This window comes from Tamandua tetradactyla, chromosome 7, assembly GCF_023851605.1.
Source record: "Tamandua tetradactyla isolate mTamTet1 chromosome 7, mTamTet1.pri, whole genome shotgun sequence".
Taxonomy (NCBI): domain Eukaryota; kingdom Metazoa; phylum Chordata; class Mammalia; order Pilosa; family Myrmecophagidae; genus Tamandua; species Tamandua tetradactyla.
The window spans coordinates 72419171-72430632 of NC_135333.1; the positions used below are offsets into that span (position 1 = coordinate 72419171).

Consider the following 11462-nt stretch of genomic DNA (forward strand, 5'->3'; position numbering starts at 1 on the left):
TACTTCATCCCCTGAGGTACTGCCTCCTCCTTGTACCATGTGTGGGTCTCTTTTTCCCAGAGCTATTGTCCTCCTGAAGGGGAGGGGTGTAGCTGACCCCAAGCACTCATCAATTGGGCAAGGAGGGTAGGTTTTGAAGAACATGTCTGGTAGGTAGCTGAAGCCAGGTTATGGAGAAAAGCAGAGCTCGGATGAATCCATGATGGGGACTAGTTCTCTTTCGGACTGGCTCTGAGTCCCCAGGGTTCCTTCTACATCCTGTGACACAGCAACCCTGACAAAGAAGTCTTTTTCCCCAGCCCTCCAGCAGGGGAATGCCCCCTACTCCTGTACTCCAGTGGGCATCACAGGTGCACGGGGTCAGGGCTATGCCCACCCCTCCCTGCCACATCCCCTACACTCCCTGAGCTGATCTGGAGTAAGAGGTGGCCCTCTCTCATCACCCGGAGTCCATGGCATTTTTGCATGCTCCTGGCATTCACAACTCAGGTCACAATGAAAGATTATAGGTCCACATGTAGAGGAAACGACAGGCTTACATCTCATTTACTGGGTGAACCAATTGCTAAAAATGTCTAGTGTTACTATTGGATTCACTGACTACAATGGAAACCCAAGATAGAGAAGATCCATCTATTAGATCCCCTAAATAAGGGCTTAAGGAATAAAAATTTGAGGGTACATGGTAGAGATTTCATATATGTTTGATGAATGAGCTGTGAGCTGAAGTTTTCTAGATATGTGAGTGGTTTGGGGGCCCCCTGCCAACCCCCACTGCTTCAGTCACCACCTATACCCGGGAAGGGGCACCCTCAATGGGATCCCAAACCTTCTCTATAAATTGAAGAGAGGTTTCCCAAAGATCATGAGCTCAGTGAGTGGTGAGGCAGAGCTTCTGCATGGGGGAGAGAAAAAATGCTACACATGGGCCACACCCACCCCTCAGCCGACCCTTTAGCAAAGCCAGACACCATGGATGCATTTCCCATGGCTTCTCCTATATAGTCATGGCAATTACCTTCTACCACCCTACTTTTCAGAGGAGCAAACTGAGTGTAGAAGCTGCAGTGACCTTCCCCATTGTTCTAGTTTGCTAGCTGCCAGAATGCAATATAACCAGGAATGGAATGGCTTTTTAAAAGGGAAATTTAGTAAGTTGCTAGTTTGCAGTTCTAAGGCCAAGAAAATGTCCCAATTAAAACAAGTCTATAGAAATGTCCAATCAAAAGCATCCAGTGAAAGATACCTTGCTTCAAGAAGGTCGATGAAGTTCAGGGTTTCTTTCTCAGTTGGAAGGGCACATGGAGAACATGGCATCATTTGCTACCTTTCTCTCCTGGCTTCCTGTTTCATGAAGCTCACTGGGAGGCATTTTTCTTTTTCATCTCCAAAGGTCGCTGGCTGCTGGACTCTCTTCTTCTCATGGCTATGTCATTCTGCTCTCTCAGAACCTCCTGCTTTCTCCAAAATGTATCCTCTTTTACAGAATTCCAATAAATGAATGAAGATCCACTGAAATGGATGGAGACATGTCTCCACCTAATCAGGTTTAATAGCCACACTGATTGAGCCACATCTCCATGGAGATAAGCTAATTAAAGTTTCCAACATACAGTATTAGTGAAAAATAGCATAGATACAAAAAAGCAATGAATTTGAAAGCACAGTGCCACAATTAGTTGTACAACAGATTTCAGAGTTAGGTACAGGTTACAATTCCACAATTTCAGGTTTTCACTTCTAGCTGATCTAATGATTCAGCAATCATACTCATCTGTTAAACTCTGCCTTCTCTGTACAGCTCCACCATCACCTTTGACCTTTCCTTCCCAGATTTGGGGATATTTGGGCTATGTCCATTCTAACTTTTACATGTTGGAAAGGGCTATCAATAATAGGGAGATGGAACTAGCTGATGTTCTGGAGAGGCTGGTCCTTCTAGGTTTCAGGACTTCTCTGGTCCAGGGACCCATCTGGAGGTTATAGGTTTCTGGAAAGTTACCTTAGTGCATGGAACTTTGTAGAATCTTATATTTTGCCCTAGGTATTCTTTAGAATTGGCAGGAATGGTTTTGGTTGGGATTTGGCAAGCTATGAGAAGTATCAACGTCTAACTGAAGCTTGCATAAGAATGACCTCCTGAGTAGCCCCTTGACTCTATTTGAACTCTCTCAGCCACTCATAGCTTATTGTTACACTTCTTTTACCCCCTTTGGTCAAGAAGGCATTATTGATTCCATGTTGCCAGGGCCAGACTCATCCCTTGGAGTCATCTCCCACACCGCCAGGGTGACTTTCACCCTCGGATGTCATGTCCCATGTAGGGGGGAGGACAATGATTTTACTTGCAGACTTAAGTCTAGAGAGAGTGAGGCCAAAGGTGAGTAACAAAAGTAGTCCTCTAGAAGTAACTCTTAGGAATACCCGCCACTGTTGATGGGGTAAGAGGGCATGAGTCGGGCACTACCTAGAACTCACCGTCATCCTCAACCTGGGCCACTTACTGGTCTGAGTGGGACCCAGGACTTTCTGCTATGACCATGTATAGCACTGGGTGGGACCCACTGTTGGGCTCTAGGACAGGCCTCAGCCCCAACCTGGACCCAGTGTACATGGCCCTTCATCACCTCCTCCCATTGTGCCATGCTAGGCAGCTGGAGGTCCTAACAGGCTGTTTGGTCCATGCTGGGTGCAGGCACCCAGGCCACAATGGTTGTGGAGAGCCTTGGGCCTAATTAGGACTCCCACCATCTCTACTTCAGCCCGGGCCAAGACCCCACCCTGATGTTATCCAGGTCTTGCCTTAGATCTCTTCCAGACCCAAACCCCATCTCCTGGGAAGTACCCATCAGGGCAACCTGCAGGTATGAGGGAGGGCTCCAGGAAGTACATGCACACAGTCCTTGCTATGGGACTTTCGATGCCCCAATGGCTCTGCTCACCAGAATCAACAGATAGGATACCCCTGTGCCATGCTGCCTTCTGCTCTGTCCCCAGTGTCATTTGGGGCTTGCACTCACCTGAAGTCAGCTGGGCCTACTGAAGATGGAGAGCTTAGAGACAGGAGGGCAGTGAAATATTTTAAGGGCACAAGATGCCATCAAGAGAGCCTGGATAGGCAGATAGTCAAGGTTAGGAGGACCTACAAGCCAGTAGCACTCCCCCCACCCCAAGTCCAGGCAGAAAAGAATGCTAGGCAGCTCTTCCTCTTCGACCCCTCCCTCCTCCTTCCTGACAAGGTCAAGAAGCCAAGTTCCAAAGGGTCCAGAACCTCTCACTGGTGTAAGATGAGCTGAAGGGACAAGAGGGATAGGCCCAAGTGCCAGGATGAATGCGGGCTGGGGACAGTGATGGCTTTTAGGAAGCCCCTCATGTGAACTCCGTGATTTTACCCCATTTTATAGATGAGCAAGTGGCACTACCATCAAGTTCCAGTCCAGAAGGTGGGACTTTGGAGCTCTGTTCTCATGCCTTTCTCTTACACCCTCAGGTCATCACAGCCCTCTTTTTGCACTGAAAGCTCCCTGAAACAGGCAGATCTCCAAAGGTCCATGGTCTTCAGGTGCCTTCACATGCCCAGCTCCAATCACCCAGATCTCACTTTCATTCCAAGAAATGGAGACTGTGAGAAGTGACCATATTATCTTCTCTGAACAGGGCTATTCAAGGCCCAGCTGTGGGTTTGAATCGAGGTCCATATGACTCAAAATGCAGTGCACTGTCCCAGGGCCCATAAAAGTGGCTTCTAACCTCAGCCTGAGAGAATGGGTGAGTGACAGGGAGTCTCAAGGCAGCAGGGATCTTCCATGGTGGGCAGGGGTATGGCCTCCTCCTGGATAAGGGAAATGCTCATGAAGCTTGATGGTCAGCATTCTGGAGAGGGCTTCTGCACCAGGCAATCTGATCAGGGCTGTGAACCCAAGGAATAATTTAGGGCCAGTGCAGGTTGCAGATGAGCAGAGGATGCAACTCGTGCTGTCTCCTGAGAATCTCCATGTACCAGAGCTGGCGGGAGCTTAGAGGGCACAGGATCCATGTCAGCCAAGCAAGGATCCCTGGGCATCAACAAGAGATGAGGAGTCCATCCATGTTCTTCTTTGTATAGTGGGTGCTATGGAAGCTGCCTGCTTCATCCTGGGGGAGAAGGGGTAGAATTCTGACTGGAGGCCAAGTCCTGGCTATGTATACAAATTCAGGAGTGGTCAGTAGCTAAGAGGACTGTGTGGTTCACAAAGGAGATATCATGCCCACTTGTCTCCCCAGATGCTCTTCTATCTATGGCTGTTTTTCATGATGAGGTGGAAGATGCAGCTGCCACAGTCACCCCCCATTGGTGGTAGAGGGGCAGTGTGAAGCTGAAGTTGCAGTGTCATAAGAAGGAGCAACTGTAGGTGGGCTGGACTGCACTGGGCAAAGAAGCGAGAGACTCAAGATCAAGATGTGAAACTAGAGGCTGAGCTGAGGCCTGAGGTCCTCCCTCAGAAATTATGGGAGGGCAGCTCCCAGAACTGTAGGGGACAGCTAGATTAGCAGAAGCCTATGCCTTGTGGCCTGGTCCATGGGGCTTCTAGAAGCTATATTCTGACACAAGGGCCTATTGGCAATTGTAGGAACAAGGCAGGAAAACAGTGACCCCAGGAGAAGAGGCATAAGGAAAGGGCTGTCAGAGAAAAGGGACAAAAAGTCACCTTCTTTTCCTAGCCTCAGGACACTCTGGGCCAAGACTCATGTTCATTTCTTTCCCATTGAAGCTGGAGGAGTCAGTCCTGTGAACATTGAGCTTGTCGGCTATGTCCCTGACAAGCCACAACTTAGCTGGTCAGGGAGTGAGAGCTGGTCCACAAATTAGAAGCTGAGTTAGGGGTCTAGCAGCTGGATGGCAGGCTTATACTCAGAGAGTCCGGGAGGGGGTAGGCTGTGCCAGGACCTAGCTAAGCTTCCCTATACTACCACTAGAGTTTGTTCATGGGATATCCAGCTCATGATCCATCAACAGAACCACAGGTGTTCCAGGCATCTGAGAGATCATCATCAATATCCCATTTCCCAAAGATGGAAACTGAGACCAAAAGATAAGGCAACTTGCCCCTGTCACAGGTTGGACACATATGGAGTAGAAATTCCAGCACAGTCTGTCTGAATCCCAGGGACTGTGCTGAGCCCCCAGGCAGCGAAAACCTTCCCACTGCAGACCAGGGCCCCCATCAGCATCTTATCCTGGCCTTGTTCTTCCAGGTCTTGAAGGTGTTGTGTGCCAATGGAAGGAGAGGATCCAGGTCCCAAGGCAGTGGTTACTGTATGATAGAGAAACCAATGTGCTGCTAACAGAACCCTCAGCCCAGATGGCCTCCCAGAGTTGACCCACAAGTTGGACTCTAGGTGCCCCAGCTGTCCCCAGTCAACAACTCTGATAATGAACAAGGGGCTGTGGCGATGGGTTCTCTGGCCACAGCCACAGGAAGAGAGTGCCTTTGCCATTGCCCAATTTCTGTCCTGGACTTACCTCTTCACCTTGCTGAGGCCATCCTGGGACCTGGACCAAGCTTCAAATTGTCCTTTGGCACAATGCTGAGATTCCTGCAGGTTGGCAGGAACAGGTTGTTCGGGCCATGACTGTGGGTTCCTAGGACAGAGGGATGGACAGGATGCTAAGGATGACAAGCAGGGGATGCTGGGCAGTCTAGGGATCAGTGTGTGGTACTGGGCTCAGGTGCAGCCTCTTTGAGCCTCTAATCCTACCCAGTTACCTAACCATTCTCAAAGCTGGGTACAAACACATTTCTTCCAGCAATTTGAATTTGATCCCAATCCTTCCTGATCCCACCTTACTCTCACCTGGACAGACTCCTGTGCATGAAACTCTCTCCAGGAACCTAAGAGGAAGGTTTGTGGTGCCAGGGCATGTTTTGCTAACATGGGTCGCTGACTTCCCTCCCCTCCCACCTTGAGTGCCACTGTTGCTCACCTTCTTCCTCTCTTCCATGTTGATGAGTCTCCACTAAACAGTGGACATGCAGCCCAGTCACCAGGGAGGGTGACTCTGAGGCCAGGACATCAGGGCCAGTTAGAAGGGGCCCTATGGGAACTTTAGTCCTTTGCCTTACTTCGGCAGAAATGTTGAGAAGGCCCCATTCTTATCCTTGGTCCCCATCTGCCGGCTAAGCATAAAACAACTGCCTGAAGAATACACTGTGTAGAAATTATTGGCCTCCTCAGGGACCTTCAGCTCTGGTGGGGAGGGGCAAAGGAGCAGTCAGCTCTGCTTACAGTGTCCCAGACCATGCACCCATGGTGGAACCCATGAGGGACAGTCTCGGTCAGAAACATGAGTCCCTAAATCCAGGTTCAGGACCAACAAGGGCCACCAAGGATCCCCCGAATGACAACTATCCTAAAGCAAAACTCAAGGAGCACCTAATCCAACAAATCTTCTTAACAAGTGGCTCTGGCTGCACCCCTGGCAACCTCAGCCTAGAGCTGTCAGAGGGTCCTTCCATCTGCACACCCTGATGCCCAGTACTAGATGCATTCACTGATGGGTTGTCAGAGTTGTAAGAAGCCTTCTGGAATGCAGACATCTCACCTGAATACTGCACTCTTGGGGAAAGGGTTAACTGAGGCCCAGGGAAGGACAGGCCAAGCACAGGACTTTGAAACGGGCCAGGGACATATCCATGACCTGCGTTCTCTCAGATGAGCACTGACTTCCTCTCTGATCCTCTTTTCCACATTCTGCTCCAGCCTACAGCCTGCAGTACCACAATTACTGGATGGATTTACTGGTCCTGCCTCTTCTAAGTCTTTATTCTCTCTAGGCCTCAGTCTTACTTTTCTGAAAGACAGGATCCCACTTACCCTGCCCACATCACCCAAATGCTGCTGGAAGATAAGGGAGAATTAAGGGAACAATATTCCAGGAGTCAGAACTGTTTACCTGGGCTAATGGTTGAGAATGTGTGATCAGTTCACCAAAAAGAAAATATGGTTCACGGACAGACCAGGTGCTCTCACATGAAGTGTTTTCCTCTCCCACTGGGGATGAGAAACAGGAGCAGGGTACGTGAGCACTGCATCATGAACCGAGAACCCAGGCTGCCTGACTGGCTCTGAGTCAGTGTTGTGAATAATGACATGGTTCCCTAGAGCTTTCAAAGGGGATCAAAGTAATTTGTTTTGTTTTCACATCATAAGTCATGAATTTTAATATTTGTTATTGGTGACCATAGTTTCCTTACTTTTAGGAGATGCACAATCATCCCATCCTGGTTGGAGAGTGCCCTCTGAGGAGAGCCCATGGGCCTGGCTGGTGATGAAAGGGACACTTAAAGAAGTCATTCTGTTGGATCTCACTGATGTCAGCTTTCCACTAGGTTCCCCACTTCGTGGGCCACTCCCAGAAAAGACACAGGACATAGAGACTGAGCAGGCAGGGAGCAGTCATTGTGGGCAATGAGGGCTTACTGGGGACATGTGGGGTTATGTGTAAGATGCTGACCCTTTTCAGAAGTTTTCTGGGGTAGATGGTCTTGGTCTTGAGGGCTGGGAGTGCAATGAGCCTTCCTGACTTATTTCTATCCTCTGAAATAACCTCCTACAGCTTGGGGTACTCTGTACCATCCTCCTCAAAGTTATGCTTGCCTATAGTATAGTGGATCAAGGCCTGAGCCATACCTTGGCAGGTCAGCTGAGGCATGCTGGGGGACAGGTCATCACGGCATGGTCTCTGGAACCAGCTCCCTCATGGACAGTGGCCAGGGCCCCTCAGAAGCTGTCTTATCCCTCATACAGGGGCCTTACTGCCTTCTTCTGCACCCCTGGGAAACCTTGATGGAATGAGAGGGATTTTTTTCCAATCTCTTATAAGAACTGTACCATCTGCCTTACAAATCCCTCCCCTGAGGGCAGAGCCCTTTCCCTCTGGTCCTCAGCTTGCATAGCTTCTAAAGTCTTTATGGGTCTCAGGGACAAAATTCACCACGCAGGAGACTGTTGGAGACAGATGTGGACATACTGTACCAGTCTCTGCCAGCTCCTCCCATCTCACCTCAGGTATCTCTTTTTCCCCCAGGATCTGCCCTCTTGAGCAAATCCCTCCAGAATCACAATAGGAGTGACTCTCAGTACAGACATCTATTTCAAGCCTGGATGTCAGTGAGGAGGAGGAGCTGGCTGCCCACAGGCCTGGAAGACAAATTGCTCAGAAACACTGAGCAATTGCATTGCACCTATTCTAGCTACCCGGGAAGTTGTCATTCACATTAGTTTCCATTTTGCAGATGCAGAATTAGAGGCAGAGGATGACTAAGCAATTTGCCCAAGACAGAGAAAAGCTGGAATTGGGAGATGGGGCAGTGATACCAGCACTGTGTCTTCACAACAACACCCTGCTGTCTGCAGAAGGGGCAAACCCAAACTGTTGTGACCACTGGGCCACTCCATGCTTTGAGCTACTCTGCTCCATAATTGCCTACAGCCACCCATGAATTTGTGGCTGAGCCTGTCCTGCCCAGTCACTCATGCCTTTTCTAACATTATAAAATCCTGTTTCTTGTTTTGAGATGCAACCTGTTAAATGAAACCCAGCTGTCATTCTGAGGCCCAAAAGGACATCAGTCAAATCCTTAATTGATGGGGGTTGTAATCTGGAGCCAGAAGACCTGAGCATGCGGTCTTGAGAACATCATCTTCCCATAACAATTCAGCAGATTGGATGAACTAATTCACTTCCAGATTTGTTCTGAATCTGACTTCTTTTCATTTCGGTCCTACAATCCTAGTCTAAGATGTTGATGTCTAGGTGAAGGCATCATTATCTCCTGCTTTGGCGACTGCAATAAACTCTTAACTGAAATCCAAGTACCTACTCTGGCCCATGCAATCCAGCTTCTGTGGTATGGCCCTTGTGAGCTTTTTAAGGCAGCAATCAGAGCAGATGCCCCTCCTGCTTAAAACCCTTAATGGGTTCTCACTGCCACCAAAATAAAACCCAAACTCCTTACCATAGCCAAGATCCTACAGGTTCTGGTCCTTTCCTACCACTGTAATTTCACACTGTTCTACTTCCTCCCTGTCTATGCTTCAACTACACTGGTCTCATTTCTGTTCTTTGAGCACACCAAGTTCAGTGCTGCCTAACACCTTTGCAGCCCATGCTCCCTCTTCCTGCAACACTTTCTTCAGCCCTTTGCATGGCTGCCTCCATGTCATCATTTATGTCTCAACTCTCAATTCCTCAGAAAGGCATTTCCTGGGTAACCTAGCTAAAGCCACACATTCTCTGCCCTCAGGCACTTCTATCACATTAACCTCTTTCACTTTCTTCATAGCACCTATTAGTAATTGGAATTATTTGTTTTTATTTTCATTATCTCTTGTCTCCTTCTCCAAACTAAGGACATGAAGGGAGACACTCCTGCTGTTCCCTGCTATATTCCAACACCTGACACACTGCCTGCCATAAAATATGAGACTAAAACACTATCTCTTCCTACAGGTCTCCAATCACTGATATTATTCATCCCTCAATCACTAATTTTCACCAACTCCCCAACTACAAAACACTACAAGTTTCCAATACCATTCTCCAGAGATCATCTGTAGGGGTCACTGAAAGCCCAGTGATGATTCTGTTGACCTGCAAAAGCCTAGTATCACCATTCCTCCCCAGAACACATTGAGTTCCACTGTGCTCCCCAGGGACACAACATTGACTCCCACGCACACCCCACCAACCACTGTTTCCCCATGTTCTAGTCTGTCAGTTGCTAGAATGTGATATACCAGAAACAGAAAGACTTTTAAAATGGAGAATTAAAAAAAAAAAAAAAAGAAGCGGGAATTTAATAAGTAGCTACTTTATAGTTCTAAGGCTATGAAAATGTCCCAATTAAAGCAAGTCTACAAAAATATCCAAATCAAGACACCAACAAGAGATTACCTTTATTCAGGAAGTGCTGATGAAGTTCAGGGATTCTCACTCAACTGGAGAGGCTTTCTGCTTTGCTATCTCCAAAGCTGGACCTGAGGTAATGGCTCCCAGCAGCTCCAACAAACACTGAAGGGGGAAAACCACATGGGAAAGCTGTGGGAGAACTGCTGGGGCAACTCCAGGTACCTGCCAGATGGCTACCCTCAGCAGAGGGTGAAATTGTCCTGAACTGTGGATGGGTGGGGGCTGGCTTGGGAGGAGGCATGACTGGTGGTGCCAAGGAGGAGGGTGGCCTCATCAACGGCCTGGTTTGTTGTGGGGACAGCAGTGTTCTCCAGAATTCTCTGGGCTCTCATTTCCAAAGCAAAACCCATGGGAGGTGTTCAACCCTGGCCTAGGAGACTCTAACCCTAACTTCTGCTCTGGTCTGTGTCCATTCCTGGGCCTTAGGTCAATTCCTATTTTTTTCTGGATTTCAGTTTCTAATTTTATACAAAGGGGTTGTTCATGGAGCTGAGTAAGTGCCTGCCCAGAAAGGACAGCCTGCCCACCTTCTCCATAATGATGGGCTGTGGGCTGGTGACATGAAGCATCCCAGCAATCTTGATGCGGTAAGAAGACCTGAGCCTAGAGCTTACCATCATCCACAGCCTGGGCCACTACTTCCTGGTTTCAAAGTAGGACACAGGACTCTCCACCTTGGCCATGCACAGTGCCGGGGGGCGACCCACTGATGGGCTCTAGGCCTGGCCTCTGTCCCCACCAGGCCCAGGGTGTATGGCTGCTCATCACCAACTCCCACAGGCATCATGGCTCCCAGAGTCTGTGCCACGCCAGGCTACTGGGGGCCCTGACTGGTACTGGACTTCAGATTTGAAACAGATTCTCAGGGACCATGGGGAAGATGGGAGAGACCCTTGACCACACCCAGTCACTCCCCATGCTTGCACACTTCAGACACTGTCAGGAGCCAGCCCCAATGTTGCCCCAAGTCTTACCTTATTTTGTACCCACCACCCAGGCCCTCCCTTAGTCTCCAAGGCATTACATGCAGGCCAATTGTCAGGTGTGAGGGGTGGACTCTGGGGATCCAGGGACACGTTGCCCTCCCCAACAGGCTTTTGATGCTCAGATGGCTCTGCTCATGGGAAACTCCAGAAAGGAAACCCTGTGCTTTGCAGCCATCTGCTCTGACCTCTAATGCCATTTAAGGGTTTTGGCTACCCCAAACTCCACCAGGCAATACCCAGCTAACACCGGACCTGGTGACGAATGAGAACTCAGTGACAAGAGAACACTAAAATACTTTACCCCCTTAGCCACTAACAAGTTTCTCAGAACCTTCCAGAGAGTCCAGCATGGCAGATGTTCAAGCTCACTTAGAGGCCAGCAGCAGCTCCTGAGTGCAGCAGAAGAGAAGGCTAGGCAGCCTCCCTGTTCTCTTCCCCCTCCTTCCTGACAGGATCCCAGAAGGCAAGTTTCAGTGTATCCAGAGGCTCTCACTGGTATAAAGAAAGCTGGAGGGAGCAAGAGA

The 11462-nt window shown here is 49.1% G+C and overlaps 1 long non-coding RNA gene across 4 annotated transcripts in view; it reads right to left on the reverse strand.

The window, feature by feature from the left end:
- LOC143691483 (uncharacterized) overlaps positions 1-10855 on the reverse strand; it is a 35897-nt gene extending 25042 nt beyond the window's left edge. For 3 of the 4 annotated variants that reach the window (XR_013179543.1, XR_013179539.1, XR_013179540.1), the window contains exons 1-2: positions 9938-10855; positions 5504-5623 (exon numbers count right to left, since the gene is read on the reverse strand). This is a non-coding gene — a long non-coding RNA (uncharacterized LOC143691483). Of the gene's footprint in view, positions 1-5503; positions 5624-7671; positions 8227-9937 lie in introns of those variants that run through there. The other variant, XR_013179542.1, reaches the window with a different exon arrangement.
- Positions 10856-11462: the final 607 nt, after the last annotated feature.